The 21,957-nt window shown below is 36.4% G+C and overlaps 1 protein-coding gene across 1 annotated transcript in view; it reads left to right on the top strand.

The window, feature by feature from the left end:
• The window catches only part of EYS (eyes shut homolog), a 703,265-nt gene that overhangs the window by 533,962 nt on the left and 147,346 nt on the right, over positions 1-21,957 (top strand). The gene's annotated exons all lie outside the window — the stretch shown is intronic.

The following is a 21,957-nucleotide window of genomic DNA, read 5'->3' on the forward strand; positions in this document are numbered from 1 at the left end:
TGCAAAAAGAAACTTTTAAGCCTGATACCTTAATTAAAAAAAGACTTAACCAAAACTCTGGAGGAGTCTTCAATTTGATTCATTATTAAATAGCTTAATTTCGATAGTGTAGGGAAGGGGTTGCAGCTACAGGCACTGATTATTTTTTCTCATAGACTCATGATAATTAGAATTAGTGATGTATTTTACATTAGCTATTTTTATCAAGATTTCAAGACAATGGCTTGAGTTTTATTAAAAACCCAAATGGCTTGAGCCATTAAAATTCAATGGCTTGGATTATTATAACAATAGCATGAGTTTTCCAATGTTTTCTACTGCTCCAATATATGAAAAATATGCTCCTCACTGAGTGATAGCTTGCGTATATTTTACTCCTACTGCTCATGCAGTGCCAAAAGACAGGTTTCAATTAATTAAGAATGTACATTGTGTTTTTGTGTATCCATCCTACCTCTGCATAGCTACATAGGTACTTTGTTCACCATGCTGCACTCTGAGCCAGCTGTAGTCAGTTATGTGCCTGTCAGGCCACTGTCCTACCTGCTAGTGGAAATAGTCAGTGATTGATCTCATCAATTATCCCCTTCCTGTTTCACTGCCTCACCAAAACTGCAGTCTCAGTTGTTCTGGAGCCTCTATAAACTTAGTGGTTCTGACTCATGCAGCACTGTGCAGAGCCAGTTTTCTGAATGGATCAGCGTCCATCCAAAAGGGACAGCAGATAGTACAGTTCTTTCCTTCTCTTCCCTTCATTCTTTGTTGTGCAGGCATTGCAAATCTGGGAAGTAACATAGTTTTAAAATCCTTAAAACTGAGGAGTTTTCTGAAGTAACTGCCCTAATTTACTCTTGCATGTTTGCTTGCTTAACTGCTTGGATACCTTTGTCATTGTTTGCCACTGGCAGAAAGGATTCACTTGTGTTTGTACCCTAGAAGTGTACAAAAGAACTGGAAATATTTTTATAAGACTATTAAGACACTAAAGGAATTTAGGAAATATGAAGGTGCTCAGTCTTAAATCACCACAGGGTTATTTTTCATGGACATTGTAACTCAAAAAAGTGTGAGTAAAGTTATTATTTACCTGTCTGTCTATACATACTATTTTCAAATCTGAAAACACAGAAACTGTAAATGTACTTTAGCTGTAACAGTGCAGGACACTGAACATTTCTCCAGAAGATGTTAGACTTTGATTGCTAAGATTTAGACCAGCATCTTCTGTCATTGAAACTGTGCTTCTGCTGAAGAGCCTGAGGGAAGGCAGTTGTTAGACAACAGCACAGAAAACTATAGAAACAGAATGGGATGCAGGTCCAAATCAAGACTTAAAAACCAGGCTCAAACACTGAAAATATTGATCTGATTCTAAATTATTATTCCTTAAGTAACAATAATTCGACAATATTAAATACAGCATGTGTCTATGCAGTCCATTAAAGCTACAGTCAAGCTTGTACCATGGAGAGAGCTGAGTGTGAATCTGGTTTTGCACCAAAGCAGAACATCTGTAGTGATGCCTCGCTGATCATGGACTTTGCTGAAGTCCACACTTTGCAAGGAACTTAATTTTGTTAGAATTTGATACAATCAGTGGAGTATAAGCAATCACTGTATAATTGTCAGTAGGTCCTTTTCTAGTTGCCTTTCCTTGGGAGCACTATAAACAACCAGTAAATCGGGATATAAAAGCATCTGAGCCTGAACTGGCATGTGGAGAGCAAATGGAAGCAGACACAGGAACACTGCTAGTGCAGATCTGTCCTTACCACCAACGAGGGACCAGCCTCCCTGCCATGGTGGGGCAGATGGAACAGCCTGAGAGAGGAGCCAGGCAGATCAGGGTAAATGCTCCTCACAGAAAGCCCCAGCCCCTTGGCAGCAGTACTGGTGTGGTGGTGGTGTCTGGGCAATAACGTTTGGAAAGGAGATGTGAAAGGTCAGGGTAGCATTCCCAGCCAGACAGAGTCCCAAAGCTCTTTGTCCCTCAGTGACCAGAGCAGAGCTTCTCTCAGTCACAGAAACAGAGAGGGAATACCTGGCTCTGACTGAGCCAAGTTCCCAAGGCAGATGATGGCAGGCAGCTGCTCCCCACCTCTCACTCTGGAGGATTCTCCTCAAGAATGAAGCTGCTTTTAGCACTGAGAGACAGGATGGGGTTTTTGAGAGTCAATAATATTTAACCCATCCAATGGAGAGTTAAACTCAAAGCTAAAACCAAGAACTGAGTTGTAATTGTTATCCAGACAGTAGTGTGTTGTGTTTGAGCCCATTGGGCCATTGCTGAAGGTGTGGCTTTCCTGACTGCCCTGATGTGCAGGACTGACTGCTCTCCATGCGTGTAAACACTTGAGCTGGAACACTGCTTTTCCACTATATGAGGAAGGTTATTCTTATTTAAGAGGATTATTTGGAAATTGTCTATTGTTTCATGATGCTGAAATGGTAAACTCATATGTGGGTCTTAACTGTTATATTTCATTGGATTTTGTTTAGCCCAGGTCTGCATGTATTTCACACTGGCATTATTTGGATTACTTTAACACTAAAAATAATAAACCAGGAAATTTTATAATGAGCCCTCATTTCATTGAGGCTGCAACATCAGCCTAAGGCAAAAACAACAGAACTTTTTCATTATTACTTTAATGTAACACTCAATAGAAGCAAAGATGCAGGAAAACAAGAATTTTTTTATCATCATATACACTTTAAAGACTTGAGATGTACAGAAGGATTAAAAGATAAAGAAAGGTGTGAACATATTTGAGGTTTATGTAAGGGACAACTCTTACATTTCAGATAAAAATTGAAGTTTTTAATTTATAGCAAAAAACACAACAGGATAATCTCTAAGTGCTTTATCACCACTTTATATAACAAGATTCATAAATGTCACCTTACTTTTAAAATCTCTTTCCCCAATTGCATTTCCCTTTCCCTTTTGTTGTCACTCCTTGTTGTCACTCTAGCCCAGGCTGCCAAATACAGCAGGTTTAGATTATCCCATGGTGATGCAGTTGCTGCTGGGAAATTTTAACTTATTGTCAGTGCCAATCTTCACTTGATAGTGAAGCCCAAACAAAACTGAAGTCTTTCAACCTCTGTGGATCACTGTTCTCTTTCCAGTGGTTGTGCCATTTTTCACTCATGGGCATAGGTCATTTTTCATAAAGTTGCTGTGACATTTCACCTTACAAATATGCCAAAGTTAGCTAGCTGTGTATGACTTCATAAAGGAATCCATTGTCTCACCAGCATTTCCAAATTGCTTTCAGGTAAGAAGAACACAGACTATAATATTGCATGTTTGAAGAAAATTTTCACTCTGTCTGCACAGGTACATTTTAGAGTATGTTCTGAACAGTTGGAAACAGATGGTTAAAGAATAAAATACAGATCCATCACTAATGAAGGGATTTCTAGTGTAAGATGTGGATATATCAGGTTCTACCATCATGCAGATGAAAGATTTGCTGATTCTGATAAAATTGTAGTGACTCTTTTAGGACTCACGGCCATCAAATGAACCTTGGCAAGCAATTTTTTCACTTGAACTCTTTGGGGAATATGATACAGTAATATTTTTAAACGTTCTCTCACTAAATGTCCCATTTTTATGATGCAAAACTTGGTGCACTTTTGCTTTGGTCACTTTGTGGATAATTTTTTTGACAGAATTTCTTTTAAAAGAGCTTATTGCAGTAGAACCCCAGACTTAGATTTCCACTCAAGGAGGAAACTGCCTCATCTCCTAGTAAATGAGGTACCATGAAATATGCTGTAACTGATTTTGTGATGTGCCTTCTGTTGCCATCACTTAATCATAAAAACTTTGCAGAAGATGAACTTCCTCAACTGCTGTTAATATGTAGAAAAGTTTTTCACTTGAACAAGAGAAAAATACTACTGTGCAGAGTGCATTCAAAACCTGCTGGCTGTCATAAGGCACCTCAGTGTTTGTCATCACTTGCATATATTTCAGATATAAATTGCCATTTTGTTTTCATTATTTATGTATCTAGCCTATGATTTACCCATGAACACTTACAAAGGGAAAAAGTGATATGTATGAAATGTCCATTAAATCTGTCCTTTAAAAGAATGCAAAACGACAGAACTAGTTGCTGTCTTTTGCCTTTCCATAATGTTCTATTTCCACTTGTTTTGTCTTCTGTATCATCAGTTCTGCCTTAGAATGCAATTTTTATTTATTTGGTGGGATAAAGTGTATTTTATTTATTACAGTGATGAACACTTTGAATTTACCAACACATTTTCTATTGCTTGTGTACTTAGGTGTTAGGTTCCATTTCAGGGGATCTATTAATAGTTTGAAAAGAGTACTGATCAAAAATATACACCCTTCTTCAGAAATAAACACAGGTGTTTTTCTGTTGATGGGAACCTATCTATTTGTAGTTGATTTTGCTGACACAATGCAGCCTAATGTAACTGTCACGAAAATTGACCAAACATCTAGGTCAAAAAAAGATGAAAAAATAAAAAGAAAATCTATTAGGAGTTTTAAGTGTACCTTCAATAGCTTTTGGCAGTATCTGCAAGCCAAACAGCTAATTCCAATCCTAGCTACTACTTCTCTGGCACAGTCATATACTTATGTGACAGAAATCTGGGCTTCACTGTTAATAGAAAGATTGGTGCACTTAGCGGATTTCTTTAAAAATGGAGAGGAAAGTAATTGTGATGATATTTAAGAAACAGAGCATTGTTAAAATTTATTTATCCTTTGCAATGGCAGGCTGTTTTTCAGGATTGAAGTTTCATGTAGTAAAATTATAAGTTTTCTGCTTCTTTGTGAGTGAGCAGAACAATTTTAACAGGTGCACCATCAATACTAGCATCCTAGTCAATTACTGACAGTAACATTTAAAGCATTTATCTCTAGCACATGGCAAATCTGCCTCCAAGCTAACTGATGGATTTAAAATTATTCATAGTACAACTTGTTATGGTGTGATACTGACACTGAATCATAAATTAGATAGCACCACAATTTTTTTATTTATTTTTATGAAGATCATTGAAAGCTCAGTGATGTCCCTATTGCCATGTTTTACGTGGTTAGTTGGTGTGCATAAGCAGCTTGAGACTGGGCAGCTCCTGGTGCTGTGTGTGGCAACAAGAGCTCTACCTCCCTGAAGCATGAATGTGTGGTATTGTCCATGCTACTTCCCAGCTGCCTCATGTACAACACGGAAATGTCAGTTGTCTGGACATTCCTCAAAAATTCTCACCCAAGTGATGAATATTGAACAACATGGATCCTTAAACATCCCTTCCAACCCCAGCCACTTTATGATTCTAAGTGTGGATGACGATTATTACTTCTGAGGAATAAAAGCCAATTGAGTCTAGCCACACTTAATCTGTGAATGTCAATTCCCTTGTTTCCCTGTAAATCACTACAGCTAAATCCTAGCATTCTAGAAACATCTTTTAAACATGAGTCAGATTTTATATGGTCAAATGTCAGAATCTATGTAAAAATTTTCAGGTTTTTTTCATTTAATGAAATGCTGAACAACTGAAACTGTATTTTTAGTAAATGTGAAATAATGCCCCACTGATATCATGATACGATATCTATCCTACCTTTATGTGTAAGGTAGAAGTAAGAAAATAGAATCAGTCTGGTACAAAATTTATTATACCAAATGTTAGTGGTCAATTTGCAACAATATTCAATGTCATACCTGTAGAGGTTGAACATCAACATCAGCTGTCCCATAACAATGACAGAAACTTTCTCACAAAAAGTGAATCCACTAACATTTCTTTGTAAAGCACAGAATCCTGGAAAAAAGTGTTGCAATTTATTCCTGTTATTTTATGTGACAGTACACTCACATAAATATAGTACCCTTTTGAATATCTGAAATATAACCAGTGCAAACCTCATCATATTTGAGTGTTTGGTGGGGGTTTTTGTATGAAAAATTCTGACCAGGATCATTCCAAAATACCTTATGCATGAGAAAGTAAGAACCCTTAAAAAACTAAGTTTAGCAATGATAACCATTGGATTATAATAATATAAAATATAATATAATGCAGAAAAAGCATAAATTAAGTAAAAACAGGACAAAAAGACCACAGAAGCTTCTGGTGAGTGTCTGGTAGGAGTTATTATCATTATTCTTATTTGGGGCTAATGAAGCTATCAAGGGCATCTGGTTCTTTAGAAGTCCATGGTTTCCACATGCCTGCCCAAGGCAATATTTATTTAATGGTTTCTATAAAATTTTAAATCTCCAAAATTTTCAGTTTTCTAAAAGACTGAACGCTTATTTAGCTTTTGGAAGCACGAAATTGAATGCATGAAGTAAATGACATATTTTTAGATATTTTTCAAAGACTTGGTACACTGTAAGTCTACTGTCTAATTTTTCTCCTAATTTATCCTAATTTAGGATATTATTGTAATCCATGGTGATAAAAGTTGATTCTGCAATGCTCTCATTTGTATGATTTAAATTAACAAGTTTTACTGTGCTCTGAAATGTAATAAAAGGAATCACCATTCACATGATTAGATCTTATTTGAGGGCACAGTAATGAGCAGTTGAAGAACAGTAACATTTTAAGCTACTGCATCTAATTCATAAATGAACATGAATATAATATCAGCATTTCCACTACTTCTAAAATTGTAGCTCATTTGGAAAAAGACTTTCCTTCTGTCATTTTAAAATTAATAAATTCTTAATCTCTCTATGTATATCCTCTGATATTCTTTTTTCAGATGAGTTAGTTAAACTTCAATTCTTTCATTAGATGGTAATGTTATTGAGAAGAATAAAAATGCAATTAATTGGGGCATGAATTAAATTTCATTTACAGATAGAGAGATGAAGAGTAGACGTGTCTGGATGAATATGAAGGTTTTGACCAGGAATTTCTCCCATGATATCAGAATGCATATTCTGTGAAGAAATAACTCAGGCTTCAGGGCTTTTTTGAGCTCTGACTAAATTTATGCTGGTAGAAACCAGTTTCATAGCAGATGATACTGTCTGTTATTTCTTTTGACATTAGAAATGGTAGTTTGGTAGTTTTTGCTATGCCTATATACTTTTTAGTCATCAAGATTATTTTTTAATTTGCAGTTGGCAACAGTGGAATTTTTTGCTTTCTCTCATTATCCTCAGCAAATGCACTGAAAGTTATAATAGGTTTTTTTGAGTTTTCAGATTCTGAAGATAAATATGATTTTTTTCAGGAAAAAAAATCAGTTCTGGAGCTAATGTCTTGTCTGCTACAAAGTGTCCAAAGAACTATTTAATGGAATTCATATTTTTCCACAGGTTTGAGTCATTTTGCTGTTTCAAAGACACTGTGTTTAGAGAGGAAAGGAACCCACAGCCTAACTGAAATTATTTGAGATCCTTCTGCTTGTATTCTTCATGTAGTGCAATTAAGCAGCGGGACTTTTTATTTGTAGGAAATTGTAGATACTAAAAGTTACATCATGGTGTGAGTGACATGACATCTGAGTTACAGGACCAAAGGGACAAGGGGTGGATTTTGTGTAAATTGTCCATTTTCATTAAGTGCTGTGATTACCTTATTTTGTATGTGGAATTTTTGTCTTGCTTTGTTTGGTCAGTTCTGTTGATGTGAGTGTAGGTTCTCCAGTGAATGTGGCTTTTTGCTGATAATTCTTATATATGTGATTCACAGAGGTGATGGGTGGGATGTGTTGGGTTTGCATGGATAGAAGAGAGGTTACAGGGGAGGCTTATGTGAGAAGCTCCAGAAGCTTCCTCCATGTCCAGCAGAGCCAATGTCAGCTAACCAAGACAGAGGTGCTGTTGGCAAAGGCTGGCCAATTATAAATTATGGTAGTGCCTCTGTGATAACATATTTAAGAAGAAAAAAAAGGTTATTGCTAAGATGTAATTGTGGCCAGATAAGAGTGTGGTGAGAACACATGAGAGGAGCAGCTCTGCAGACACCACGGTCAGTGCAGAAGGAGGGGCAGGAGATGCTCCAGTGCCAGAGCTGAGATTCCCCTGCAGGCCCTGGCGCAGCCCCTGGTGAGGCAGCTGTGCCCTGCAGCCCATGGAGGCCGTGGGGGTGCAGAGATCCACCTGCAGCCCTGGGAGGAGACCCACACTGGGGCAGGTGGGTGCCTGGGAGGAGACTGTGACCCTGTGGCATGCCTGTGTTGGAGCAGGCTCCTGGCTGGGACCTGTGGGGAGAGGAGCCCATGCTGGAGCAGGTTTCCTAGTGGGATTTGTGACTCCATGGGATATCCACATTGGAGCAGCCTGTCCTCAAAGGGCTGCATCCCATGGAAGAGCAACCCATGTGGCAGAAGTTTGTAGAAGACTGTTGCCTGTGGGAGGGACCATATTGGAGCAGGATTCCTCAGGATTCCTCTCCCTGAGCAGTGGCAGGAACACCTTGTGATGAGCTGACCATAACCCCCATTCCCTGTCTCCCTGAACCACTGTAGGAGTCTTATTTTACTTCTGATTATCCTGCTTTGATTTTTTTTTTTTTTTTTTTTTTTTTTTTTTTTTTTTTTTTTTTTTTGTAATAGTCTATTAGTATCTCTAATTATCTCATGGGCCTGTTTAGCCCATGCCAGTGTTTGGTGAGTGATCACTCTGTTGTTATCTCCACTCTTGGACCCTCTGTTACATTTTCTCTCCCCTGTCCAGCTGCAGAGGGGAGTGATAGACAGGTTTTGGTGGATGTCTGGCATCCAGCCAGGGTTGACTCCTTACAAGTAGGTTCAAAGAGCAACACGTATAAATTCATGAGTTAAAGGTTTCTTGGAAGACATTAAATGCAAAGACAAAACCTTTGTCTTATAAAGTCCACTAGTTGCAAATCATTGAAGGCTGGCAGAATACTTTTCAGAAGAATCACTGCGCACTTGCCATGTTTCTGTCTTCTCTGTGACATCCACTCAGCCCCTTCATAAAAAGAATCCTGAGTTAGGCTATGGCTGCACAACTTCTTTTGACACCAAGATTTCAGTTCAGCTCATATGCAAGTTTCACCTATGTTGCAGCTTGGCTATTTCTAGCCACAAAAATTCAGATCCCTCCTTCATAATTCTCCATTTGGAAATCCCATTTCCGATGTTTCTCTTAGCAGAGCTTTAATCTATGATCTGCAGTGGCTGGTTCCCACCCCTCCCAGGAAAACAGAAGGATTTCTTCTCTAACTGAAGAGAAAAAATTATTAACTTTGTTTGTTGATGAGCACTTTGGGTTTTTGTCTCCTTGACACATAAGCAAAGAAGGATCAACAGGTTTTGGCTCCAGATAACTCCTTGTGTTAGTATGAGAATTGAATTGAAGACCAGACAGTACAATTTTACAGCAGTAGTTTCAGTTTAGTCACCACACTCTCTGTTTCCTGGCAGAGTTGTATGTCATAATAGCAGATAAATTCATTTATTGCCAAAGGAGGCCACACAGTTCTTAATATATATGAAAACTTCTCATAGATTAAAAAGCAATTATGCCAGCTTGTAAGACTTAGGTGGTTGGGTAAGGTGCTCGTCTATGTTCATGTTATCATTTCCTCTCTTGTTCCTCTTCTACAGTTTTAAACAAGTCTAACAAAGCCAGCTTGGTCTCTCATCAAGACCACTACTGTGTGCTCTTAGCAATGCCAGCATGATTTTAAAATTCATTTTATATTTGGATAGAATTTTGAAAGTTCTACTTATTTCATACAATTTGTTCTTTATAATCATCATGAAACTACTTTCAAAACATTTGCTGCTCAGAAAAAAAGCAACATGCACTATATAATGAGGTTTTAAACATTTATTGTTTATTTGTATGCTGTGCAATAAAGGTAAAAACCCCCAATTTTCATTGTTTTGGTCCAACATATGAAAAGAGAATAAGTTTATTTTTGTGATATTTCATATTATTAAAAATGGTTGCCCACACTTAGTGGTAGTAGTCACTATCATACATTGCTTTACAGACTCTTTATTTTGGATTTATACTACTGAGTCTGACATAAGTAAGCACAGTAAAAAAACAAGCCAAATGGCAAGTTTCAAATTTTATAAGCATGCATTAAAATAAAAGTGAATTTAAATCAGTCTAAACAAGACTGCTCACTTTCTAATAGACATTAGATAATAAAGGTGAAGAGCATTTTAGAGCATTTTACAAAATGACAAATGTTAGTTATTTTGTGCCTTATATCCAAGTTATAAAATAGAAGTGCTATACTAATGGCATGAGGTTTTTTCTCACTTGTTTTTTTACTTTGTGGGAGGCTGTTTGACTTGAGGAAAGTGCGTAGGAGTTTTGTTTTTTTTTTAATAAGTGTTTTCATTCATCTTTCTGTTTTAAAAATCTGGAAGTAATAGCTGACAGTCCAAAACTAATTAAAGTGATTTAGCAGATAAATTAGATTAAAGCTGTGTTGGATCATTTCCCTGCAGTTCACCCATTGTGGTACTTTTTAGTAGGTTTGTTACAAAATGAATGTAAAATCCAGAAAAGCAATTACATTTTCCAATATGAAATCCATCAGCACTGAGACTGTTAGGGAGAAAATATCTGAGGTGTGTCTACGTGTAAAACATAGATTCAAAGATGAAAACTCAAACAGCACTAAAATGCAAAATGTACTTTTTTAATAATTAGATACCACAAGTTAAAAGGGCAGGGGTTCCTTATGCTGGGACATGTTCTTCTGAGCGTATTTTGATTTTATTACTCTTTCAGTGTGTCTTGGGATTGTGTTTATTCCGAAAGAATAATCAGCACTGCTACTGTTCCAAGCTGCATCTGAGCTGTGCTGAATGATAGTTCATTTAAACCTTGTTTCTTCCTTTCATACCAATTTTTCAGCTTTGATTAGAAAAATAAGTAGTTTCCTACATTACTATTTATAGCCTAGCAGATATTAGAAAGGCAGATGGGGAATGTGTATTTAAAAGGAGCAGTAAATATGATTGCAGTATTGTTTTATTCTCTGCTTTCATGTAGGTTTTTTTTCATGTACCAGAGAACCACGATATTGTGTGACATTAGTGGCAAAGCTGTGACATTGTAAGGTTATTTTGTAATTGCTTATTAGATTGGGAAAAAAACTTTAGAAAAATGATATTAAAGTAGTGCATGTAGTTCTCAAAATGAAACTTAATTCTAGTCCTGCCAATGGCTTTAAATAATATTTCCCATCCTAAGGTACCATGTCCTACCAGGAAGGAATTGTTAGTAACTGTGCTTTGCTTTATAAGAGCAGAGCCTGGGAGAGCCTCCTCTCTGCACAGCTCAGGTCCATAGTTTTTGGAGGTAAAGAATTAAAAGTGTTACTTGAACTATGCTTGTGAACCAAAAATTGGCTATTGTAAACTCTTAGTGCAACTTCTAGCTATTCTTTGCTTGCACCAGTGATGCATTTAAAATGTTGTGGGGTTTTGTTTTTTTTTTAATGGCTCTCAGAAATATTATCTGCCTCCTTTATTTCTCCTTTTCAATACCTCACATTGCATTTTGCCAAGCCTGTCATTCTTAATGACTTTTTAGATTTTTTTGGAGGAAAAAAAACAGTTGGTATATAAAGCGGACTGTCAAGACAGTGATACCTCAATTAATTCTAATCTAGAAATTCTTGTTTTAAATTCTGTTACCTCAGACATTTCAGAGGTTTTTAGAAATTCTTGCATTTACCAGTCAATGAAGATTTTGAAAGTTTGCTGTTCAGCCTTATTACCCTAGGCAGATGTATACTTCCCAGCTATTATTTTCAATATCCAAGGCTGAGCAAGGAGCTTCACCTTCTCTTCAGAATTATTGATAGTTGGTTTCTATAAAATGACAACAACCTGCATTGCAATGCTTTCTAGAGGGCCTGAAAGTATTTTTCCTGGAACACTGTTGTGGTTTAAAGAGCCCAGGAGGCAGCTCAATCCAGTACAGCTGTTCTCTCCCTCCCTCCCATGGGATGGGGAAGAGAAATGGAAGGTAGAAGTGAGGAACACTGTTTTCATCACAAAACCAAATATAGCACCACACAGCTATGCTTTTATCACAGTTAAAAACAGTGCAGTCATGCCATTGAAATTTACTGTGGAACCTCTGAGATTTAAAACTGAAAAAATAACTTAATAAGTAACAACAACAAGAAAAGTACTGAACTTCATTAAGTAGCTCTTGATATTATAATTAATGCAGCAAAAGACTGGCCTATTGTGAAGGTCCGCCCGAAATGAACGGGTGACGAATGATTTTTGGGTGCAAAAATAACCAACACAAGGCACAGGGGTTTTGCAGTAACAAATCAACAAGGTACAATTTTATTGATTACAACCACAGCTAAATATGCATTTGGTTAAGGGATCCGGGGAAGAGAAGGGTAAGACAAAGAAAAAGGGAGGAAAGGAGGTCAGGGAATGGGGTATAGCTACCAAAACGTGATGTCTTCGGGGTCCCGCCGCCGAAACTCGCTGGTACACGTATTGGGGAGATCTCAAAGGACAGTTGGGCCGAACCCCAATATATATACTGTTCTTGGTTGGGGGAAGGGTGGCTGAAATTAGGTTTCCATGGAGGGGAGAAGTCCATTGTTTTCATGGCCGAATGCTCACAGGTAGGTTTTTCCCCCTCCCTGAGTTGGGAGGGAGTGCAGTCCCAGTCTCTGGAAGGAGGTTGCCAGGGGGTGCCATGGGGTGCCATGGGGTGCCAAAGGGGTGCCAGAGGGGTTCTTGGTTCCTTGATGAGGGGATTCTCATCCCAGTTGGTCTGTCACGGTGGTTGAAGACAGGCAAGAGGGGTCTTCTCATGGAGCGGGGGGGAGCCACCCCAGAGCTCAGTCCAGCCAGGTCAGGAGTTTGGAAGAAAGTCCAGTTCAATTGTGCAGAAAGGGCAGCATGCCCGCTTCGAGTACAGCATGACGTGTTCTGCAAGCATCACTTGTGAACACACTAGATAAGCAGGAGACTTTCTTTCCCAACCAGCTCAGCAGTTTTAACCCTTCGGTAGTCTTTTCTCATGACAATTGTGAGGCAAAAAATGAAGGATTTTCGGATGGACTTCTACACCTATTCAACAATTAATTCTGTTCCAGACTATTGGTTAATTTTAGCTATACAAAAGGAAATTTTCTCTTTTTATATTTTGATAGTATGCTCTAATGTCTTAAGTAATTGAAATAAGCTATTGCAAAATGGTAGATAAACTGCTATTTAATAGGTGTGAGCCACAGGCCAGTGATAAATGGAACAAAGTAAAAAATAGCCATCTGTAAAAGACTGGTTATTTTGCTATCAGTACATCAGACTGTAGGTTTATTTTGCTAGGTGCCAGTTATACTGTATTACATAGTTAGAAATATTTGAGTTTCAAAACTTTTCTTCTAATAAACTCCTGCTGCAGTGCAGACATCAGTGCTTTTGAATTTAAAAAAAATTGCTGACCAGCCCTCTTGCATATCATGTCCTTTGTCAGCAGCTCTAAGGTCAGAAACAGAAATATACCAGCTGAGAACCTGGAAGGGTTTTTAGCTTTCCAATAGTGAGGGCAGCAGACTTTCTAGCTCCAATACTTTGGGATTCCTGGCATCACACAATCCTGATGAACATCTTGCCTCACATATTTCTGTCTGCCTTAGTAGGCAGCTGACAGAAAGACTATCAAAGGTAAATTTGAAATTGATATCAAACCTGAGGTGAAATATTAATCTCTCAGTTTTGGAATGGGTGAGAATATATGTTCTGGGATTATCATGGATAGAAGAGAAGACAGTCAGAAGTGTTTACTTTGAAGAGAAAGGCATTACTTTCATCTGTTTCCTTATTCTAATACATCAAGGATATCCTTGAGAAGCTGCTATGTAGAAAGATGTCCTAGTCAAATAACTTATAACAATGAACTTCTAAAGCATTTCTGTCTAAATATGGAAAGTAAATTAATATATTTCATATAAATTCTTATGGTTAGTTCCAGTCTCTCTTTAATATTTATATTAAAATATTCCATTCTCTCTTTAATGTTGGAATGTACTGGATGGATTTATGCCTGTATTTCCTATCTAAACTTTTGGCCTGAAAATTTCCATTTTTAAGACAAGAATGAAAAAAAAAAATGTAGACTATTTTATCTGCTCCTGGTTGATGGAAGCAGCATATATAAAAATGTGCAGTGTGACAAAGTAATAAATAAAGCAGAAAAAAATAAAAATTTACAAGTAAAAAGTTAGTACTTCCACAATGTGTTCCATGGATAGCTTTTAAGCTTTGCTGAAGAAATAACTTCTTCAACTGTGAGGAAAAAAATTAGGAGCTAGGGTTTTCCCTTCTAATTTCAATTTGGAACAATAAATCCAAAATTAGATGGTTGCTGGGACCTAGTACTTTGAGATTATTACCATCAAAAACTCACCAAGACTTTCACAAACTTGAGACAGGTGGTTCTACAGGAATAAGAAATAATATCCAATTACTTTCTTGCAGGCATTCATTAGTCTCTGGAGCAAGTAGACCATAATCTGTAAACTCCTGGATGATCTGATGGGTGTCCAGAAGTGTAGGGTTTCCTTCCTCAGACCTGGAGACCAGGGCATTTGCAGATTTCTGGATACTAATTAAGGAGTTGGACTTAGTGGACAGCACAAACTCCAAATTCTTCCTGTTCTGTGTTGGGTTATTGGGGAAACAGGAGGACAGCCCAGTGTAGGTCACTTTTTAGGATGGGTGTGAGGGGTGAAAGCCTGTCTGAGGACTTTTTAAAGTCATGTTTTAAATGTAATTGTCATTTCTCCCTTTTCTTTATTAGTCAGTTGTCCTTCTAGCTGGGAGCAGGATTCCTTCACATGGTGTAAATCAGTTCTTAAGCATCTCTTATCTAAAACATGCTTCTGTCCTGTGAGTTCAGCTGTTATATTTACCAGCAGCAAAGTGTGCTGGTGCACATTATTATGATAGTCTTTTTTCTCAGAGCATCCACAGATATTAGTACTAATGTGAGGAAGAGAATTTTGGCAAAGCAGTAGAAGGGGTCATCCATTTTTCAAATGTATTCTTAGTTTACTTTGGCCTCACTTACAAAATATGTAGAATTTCCTAAATCTTATAAAAGAATGATTATTTATCTCCCATCCTTTTCATTATCAAGTTGCAGGGAAGACTGTCCTGGTTTTATATTACATTAAAATCTTAAATTTTAAGTTCATTGTCTGTTCCACAAAGAGTTCCGTATCAGCTTTGCAGTGCTGTACTTTTTTTGTAATTGCTGCTCAACTGTTCAACAGACAGTTTTCTGTCTCATAACAGAAAACTGCTAAAATTATCACTTTTTCTCCCTAAAAATAAAGTGAAAATCATCCCACTACATAAGAAAATCATTGACATCAATGAAAGAAATAGTTTGAGGATCTATGACAGAATATGACATACTATTTTAAAATAGATATTTATTTGAAAATAAGATACCACAAGATGAATTCCTTAGCTCAATAATAAAACAAAAGAAAAAAATCAGGCAATTTTTAAATAGTACCTTTGTGTTTTCATAATGAAGCTAAGTATACTTGAGATCTACTGCTGCTTCATACGTTGCTTAAGAAATTCTCTTTTACATGGTGTTGAGGAACAAGGATTACTTTAGTCCTTGAAAAATATCTCTGTATTTGTCTTGTTGCCTGTAAGACATGATTATTCAGCTCCTGGAGTCATTTCCTTGTAGAAATATCCATGTACACAAGAAATTATTTCTTAAGTAGTGGCAAATGCTGGAAAATAACTTGTCATTTGCTTTCCATCATTTGTGTCATTTCAATGAGTGCATTTTCCAAACTATATTCTAGTGTTGTAGCTTGGACACCTGGACTTGAATTGTTATCAAGCAGAAGTCTTGTTTATCTTGAAATTAATGTATTTTAAATCTGCAGTAAGCCACAGAGAAAAGGAAATATTTTGTGTGCAGATACTTTTCTGTAGGATAAAATTATCTCTGTCCTTTCACTGACCACCTCGCTATTCATTTAAGTTCAACAACCTGCTGGAGTAGGTCTACTTACACCAATGAAAAGAGGGCAATAGTAGCGCTAAAATCTAATTCTGTGCAGGTAAACAAAAGGAAGGTTTTGGCACGTGATGAAATCAATAGACGTGGTATTCTGCACCAAATAGAAAAAGAGTACCAGAAGTGATTTTGAAACAAGATGTTTTTGTCTGGAGCAACCATTTTTCAGATTCCCAAGTAAAGCTAGAGTTGAAGGGGTATTTTGCTGCTTTTTCAGACAGAACCCCAAAATACAAAAGAAATCTTTGCCTAAAATTATCCTGCATGGAACAGAAACCACTAACTCACTCTCTGTATAGATCTGTTCTCCTAAGAAAATAAAGGCTGCAAAAAGATCTGTTCAAAACTGGTGGCTTTCTTCACAGGCCTTTTATTACCTTTGGGAATCAATCTGGGCATGCATTTTTGGTCAAGAAGAATGGAAAGGGGGAAAAAATGGCATTGGAAATGTCGTGTTTACAGCCATGCTGTAGGCTTCTTTTGTCTCCAAATGGAGCTTGCTCTGTTCCTCAGGAAAGCAGTCTGCCCCTTCCTCCCCAGGAAGGATTGCACTGGCCCAAGAGGCAGCAGCTATGGGAAGGCAGTTAGTGTCTTGTCTGCTGCTCAGTCACTTCTGCTTTACTAAAATCATACAATCAGCAAAATCAGCAAATGGTTTGGGTTGAAGAGTTGTGTATAAGCCTGATTGAACTCCCCCTAAAAAAAAAAAAAAAGCAGGAATATTTTTAAGTAGAACAGGTTGCTCAAAGCCCTGTCTAAAAATCCATGCCAGAGTTGGCACAGACAAGGCAATGTACGGATATATTGAAGAGGTTCTCTCCTTGTTTCACCTACATCCACAGTAAAGGTTTGCTAACACTCTCACATCAAATCAATGGAAGAAAAGCAAGCAGATGAACTGAAAGCTTAATTCTGAACATCCATCTCATCTGGAACTTCTACCAGTTATGTTTTGGAAGTGGGAGAATGAGGATTCTACAGTTAAAGACTATAGCCAAGATAAAACATAACATGTCAGAGTATTACAATTTGGCTGAATAAGGCTGCTGAAAACTTAGGAATTATGGAAGTTAATTCCTTTTCAATTGTCCACCTCATTGTTTTAATCCAGATAAGTTTACTTACTTTGAATACTACATTGTAATATTCTTTAGGAATTTCATGTGACTGAACTGGCTTGTGCACCCACAATGCTGAGCCCCAACTAAAATACTTTGAAATTAGTGCTGTTGGGATTAAGCAAACATAAATATTTGTAAATGAACATGCTTCCCCCAATTGCTGTCTTGTAATTGCCAAGAAAAAAAATCAAAGTTACTACAATTCCAATTTGTTATTATTGTTTCATTGTTCTTAAATATTAACACAGTAAATATGTTAAAAATCAATTGGAAAATAGTTTTCTAAGACCAACAGTGCATCTGTTGCAGTGTAAATGTTTGAAGTGATCATTATATGTAAGTGTTACTTCTAGCTTTGTAATTCCTAAATAATGTAACAGTGATAAATGTTAGGAAATAAAGGAAAGTAATAGGCAAGCTGTCTATATAGATAATTCTCAATTTTTTTATATTTTGCATTTTAGGCTAAAAATAAAAAAAAATTGCATTAGCAAAACTGGGAACAGAAAACTACTGGTTTTTTAATCCTCAAAGGAAAGGGCAAACAGAGGGAAATATCTGGTTTTCTAATCCATTCTCTGTTACTAATTTAATTTTTTAATTACTTTAACCCTTAGGTATCCTTTTTTGCCTGTTATTTGTTGATTTTTTCCTACCAAGCCCTTGAGTTAGCTACATGATTCCCAAAGGAAGCTGTAGCAAGATGTTAATATAATTAAGAGATGGAGAAAAAATTGCTTTCAAATTCCCATTTTTTTTTCACCCTGAACCTGTGAAAACAAATTCAGATTAAAACTCTGATTAGATTTACAAAATTCTTTAAACTGTGTACCTCTATAGCTAAATAATAATAGGAAAGTCCTATCAAAATCTCATCAAAATCTCCCAGGAAAGTAATAAAAACCTGTTACATACACTATGTAGCAATACAGAAACTGTGTTATTTACATGAGCACATTAAATTTAGTGTTGTTGAAACTACAGCTTGTGTTTCACTTTTAATATTGATCATCTACTATCTGGTGGCAACCATATGACAAATTAGTCTGCATTGTTATCCAGATGGAAGATTCCTCTTCAACTGACTAAGTATGACACACACTGAAAAAAATCTGAATATTTTTTCCAAATTAAACCTTTATAGCCAATTACTCTTCAAGTATTTCTAAGATCCTTTGGGATAGGAATGTTTGTTTATGCGTTCAAGCACCATTGCAGAGAATAAAATTAAACTTAGATGGCAGAGATAAAATTAAAGTGGCTGAAAACACATTGATAGCCCATAAAATAAAACAAAAAAGGCCTTGGAATTTTGATAAGCATAAGAATTATAACATACAATTAAAATATGTACACATTTATCTGAGACTCACTGCAAACCAATAGAAAATTAAGCCATTTGACCCATTCATTTGTGGAACCAAAAAGTGCTCATTACAATGATGATCTCTAGTACATCAACTTGTTATGAAAGGTATGAGTTTTCAAAAATATTATGACAGCTGCCTCTTTTCCCACTGAAAACCAATACTTTATTTCATTTTCTTCTTTTACCAGTTCATTAGATGTAAATCAAAACTGTGAAAGCTCATGTTCAAGTAGATCTTCTGTGATATTTTACAGAACAAATATATTTTTGAGGGAACTTCAAAAGATTTTTACAAGTCTTGCTTCATTAAATTTTGCCATAATATGTGTCACAGCGACCTTCAAAGCAACCAGCATTTCAGCACCAAATGTAGCAGTGCAATATGACAGCTTCAGTTTAAATTATGGTTTCATATTAAGAATCTGTCTTAGACTTTTTTTCCCATAATTGGGAAAGATAGAAATATTTAAATTAAGATATAAAGGACATTCATTTCCCTCCTAGATGGGGTGCTTTTTAAAAATAGATAAAACTCTGGTGTTTTTGCAGGAAGATCATATTTCCTGTCAAATATATTCAGCTTGAAAAAATATTAGATAATAGCTTCCCAATTTCCTCCATGTCAAATTCAGGAAAAGAGAAGCACTTATGCATCATTTTGAATGCAGGTGGTAAAACGCATCTGATTAGGTACAAGTATCAATTAAGAACATTCTTTCCGCTTCGAAATCCAATGCACTTAGGAGAAAAGTAATAAATTTTGGAGATGAAACTAATCAAACAGAAAAAGACAAATCACTGTGTTGTTTTCAAAACTATGAAAAAACAGGCAGTAAGAGGCTAATTCTGTTTATGGATTTGGGGTAACAATAACTAGATTGTTTGGGATTTTTTTCAACACAAAACATCTTCATTACTTTTTATCTTTATGTGGAGGTGTCATTTCTATTTTCACAAAATCTTGAGTTGAATAGGAATTAATAATTTTTTTGTCTTTTTCATGTCAGTCTGTTGTAGTTGCTGACACATCTGGACTTTACATGTCTATGCAACATCCAGAAAAATTTACAGAACTTAATAATTACACAGCACATCTCACCTGGACATTTATAATGTTTCTTGCCCATTAACTGAATAAAATTCTTCTTATTCTGAGACAGATAATTTTCATCCTTTCACACAGACACAGTAGTTGACTAAATTTTCTTCTTCTATAAATTAATGCAAGTATAACTTCGCTGCTGTAAAACAACTGAGGGTATTGGGAAAAAAAATTATTCCTCCTTCGTAAAATGTGAGATTGGAAGAGGAATATTGTGAGCTACAAAATAGGAACATGAAAATATTTATTTCTTTGTTTTGTTCCTTTGTTTGTGTCTTTGTTTTGTGCTTTTTCACAAAGCATGTTAACATCAAACTGATTTACTGTGATCTTGTTTTTTCAGACATGCAGCTAACTCTTCAAATTCTTTGTACTTAAGGAATGCTAAAACTATCAACAATTTTTTTTCTTGAAATAAATCTAATAACATATTTGCATTGAGTTGATCTGCTGATTGAAATACAGCTGTCAAAGGAGATGGATAACTCTAGGCACTAGGTGATGACAATTGCTATATGCTTCAGATAGCTAGGGAATCATTAATTTCCTTTATGTTAAATGGTCTGCATCTCTCTTAGTTTCTGTCATGCAGTCTTAGCAGTGGTACACAGAGCAGAACAAGTGACACAAAAATCACAAGCCAGATCAAGCCATGAGGGCATCTAGCTCAATATCCTGTCTCAGAGAAAAAACAGTCACTCTTTAAAATGGATATATAAAACAGGACAACAGAGATTTTTCCCCAAGTGCATTACTTCAGCTTCCACCAATCAACGAGACTAAGGTTTCCTGACCTGTGGTTCCATTGTATTTGCTAGTCTGGTGGATTAGTTTCCCTTGTTCTTGTATTGTTCTTAATTTTTCATTATTTTTATATACTTTTGACCTACATAATATCTTTTGGCAAAAAATTACCCCAAACATTCTGCAAAAAGTTAATAAGAATTTCCTTTTGTTTTGCAAGCCTGTGACCTGATAGTAACAATAATTGAGTAATTGAATTCCCTTACCTGCTGTGTTCCAAGACATGGAGCTGCCATTTCTTACTCACATTTTCCTTTGCATGTTGAATAGGCCTGTTCTGTTTCTCCATCTGGAAGCAAGGCCATCCCTTTGATCATCCCTATTTCTGTTCTGTGTTTCATTGTACCTGTGCAGATGCATGCTTGCTGAATATCTTCTGCTTTATTTTCCTAATTTTTTTAAGTCTTTTCTTCTATTACTGTTCCACTTGTATGGCAGTTTCTTTCAATGAAAATGAATTGATGTCTTGCTCTAAGGATTGCTTATATGACCCATTGCCCTTAGTGCTTTTCTCTTGAGTCTTCACAATTAAATGTACTGTCTTTCTGCCATTCAAAGGCCCTAGCAGTCTGCAAAGTAGGAGATTAGGTCAGTGATCTGATTTCAGACCTCCCAGTTGGCAGCAGAGAGCTTTATCAAAAAGGCACCAGGCTGGCCTGATAGAGGAAGACTTGTGCATTTTATTTTGTAAGGATTTTGTGCTTTGTTATGTTCGAGTTCAGTTACAGCAGGCAGGAGACTTTTGTGCATTGAGACAAATGAATGAAAGCAGCAAGGGTAAGATTTATTTAGTTTCATATTTTATTGTCTTGAAAGAGCTGAACTCAGCTAATCAGTTATTTCATAGGAAATGGTTACTGTATTTCTGTACTGATGTAGGTGCGTGTGATGCTTTATGAAACACCCAAGTCAGATTTCATGTGTACCAGACATAATCCCTGGGAATTTTCTGAATCATATTTATTTCACTTTGATTTTCTTCACACCATGAACATAAGATAAAAGAATGCATTACTCTAAGGTGGTTAAATCTGGTTGCCTGGGATATTCTGTGAGCATGATATTGATAGAACAGATCATGCATTCATCAGACCCTTCGTATTGATTCTTAACTGACTTTCTGCCTGCTGGGAACACCTCCATTTTTGATAATATGTAAAAGGTTTCCTGCACTGCTTGTAAAAGTTTTTATCACCTGTGCTTCTATTACAGTCTCTGAGTGATGGAAAAGAAGAACAAGCACAGAATCTGTCCATAGATTTCAGAAGATGTTTACCATTGTAATTGAAAGATACAAAAAGCAAATTCAGAGTTTAATCCCCTGACTAAATATTCTGATGTCCTGTTCAGTTCACATGTTTAACATTTCAACTCAAAGCTACTGTACTAATTTGGTTTTGCCTAAAGAAAATCCTTCTGCAGGTTGTCTATCTCTGATACATAAGCAACAAAAATGAGAATTATTAATCTGCCTTCAGATATTGCTGGCATACATGTTTACACCTAAACTATTGACTCTTAAGT

The sequence above is a fragment of the Ammospiza nelsoni genome, chromosome 3 (assembly GCF_027579445.1).
Source record: "Ammospiza nelsoni isolate bAmmNel1 chromosome 3, bAmmNel1.pri, whole genome shotgun sequence".
NCBI classification, from domain to species: Eukaryota; Metazoa; Chordata; class Aves; order Passeriformes; family Passerellidae; genus Ammospiza; species Ammospiza nelsoni.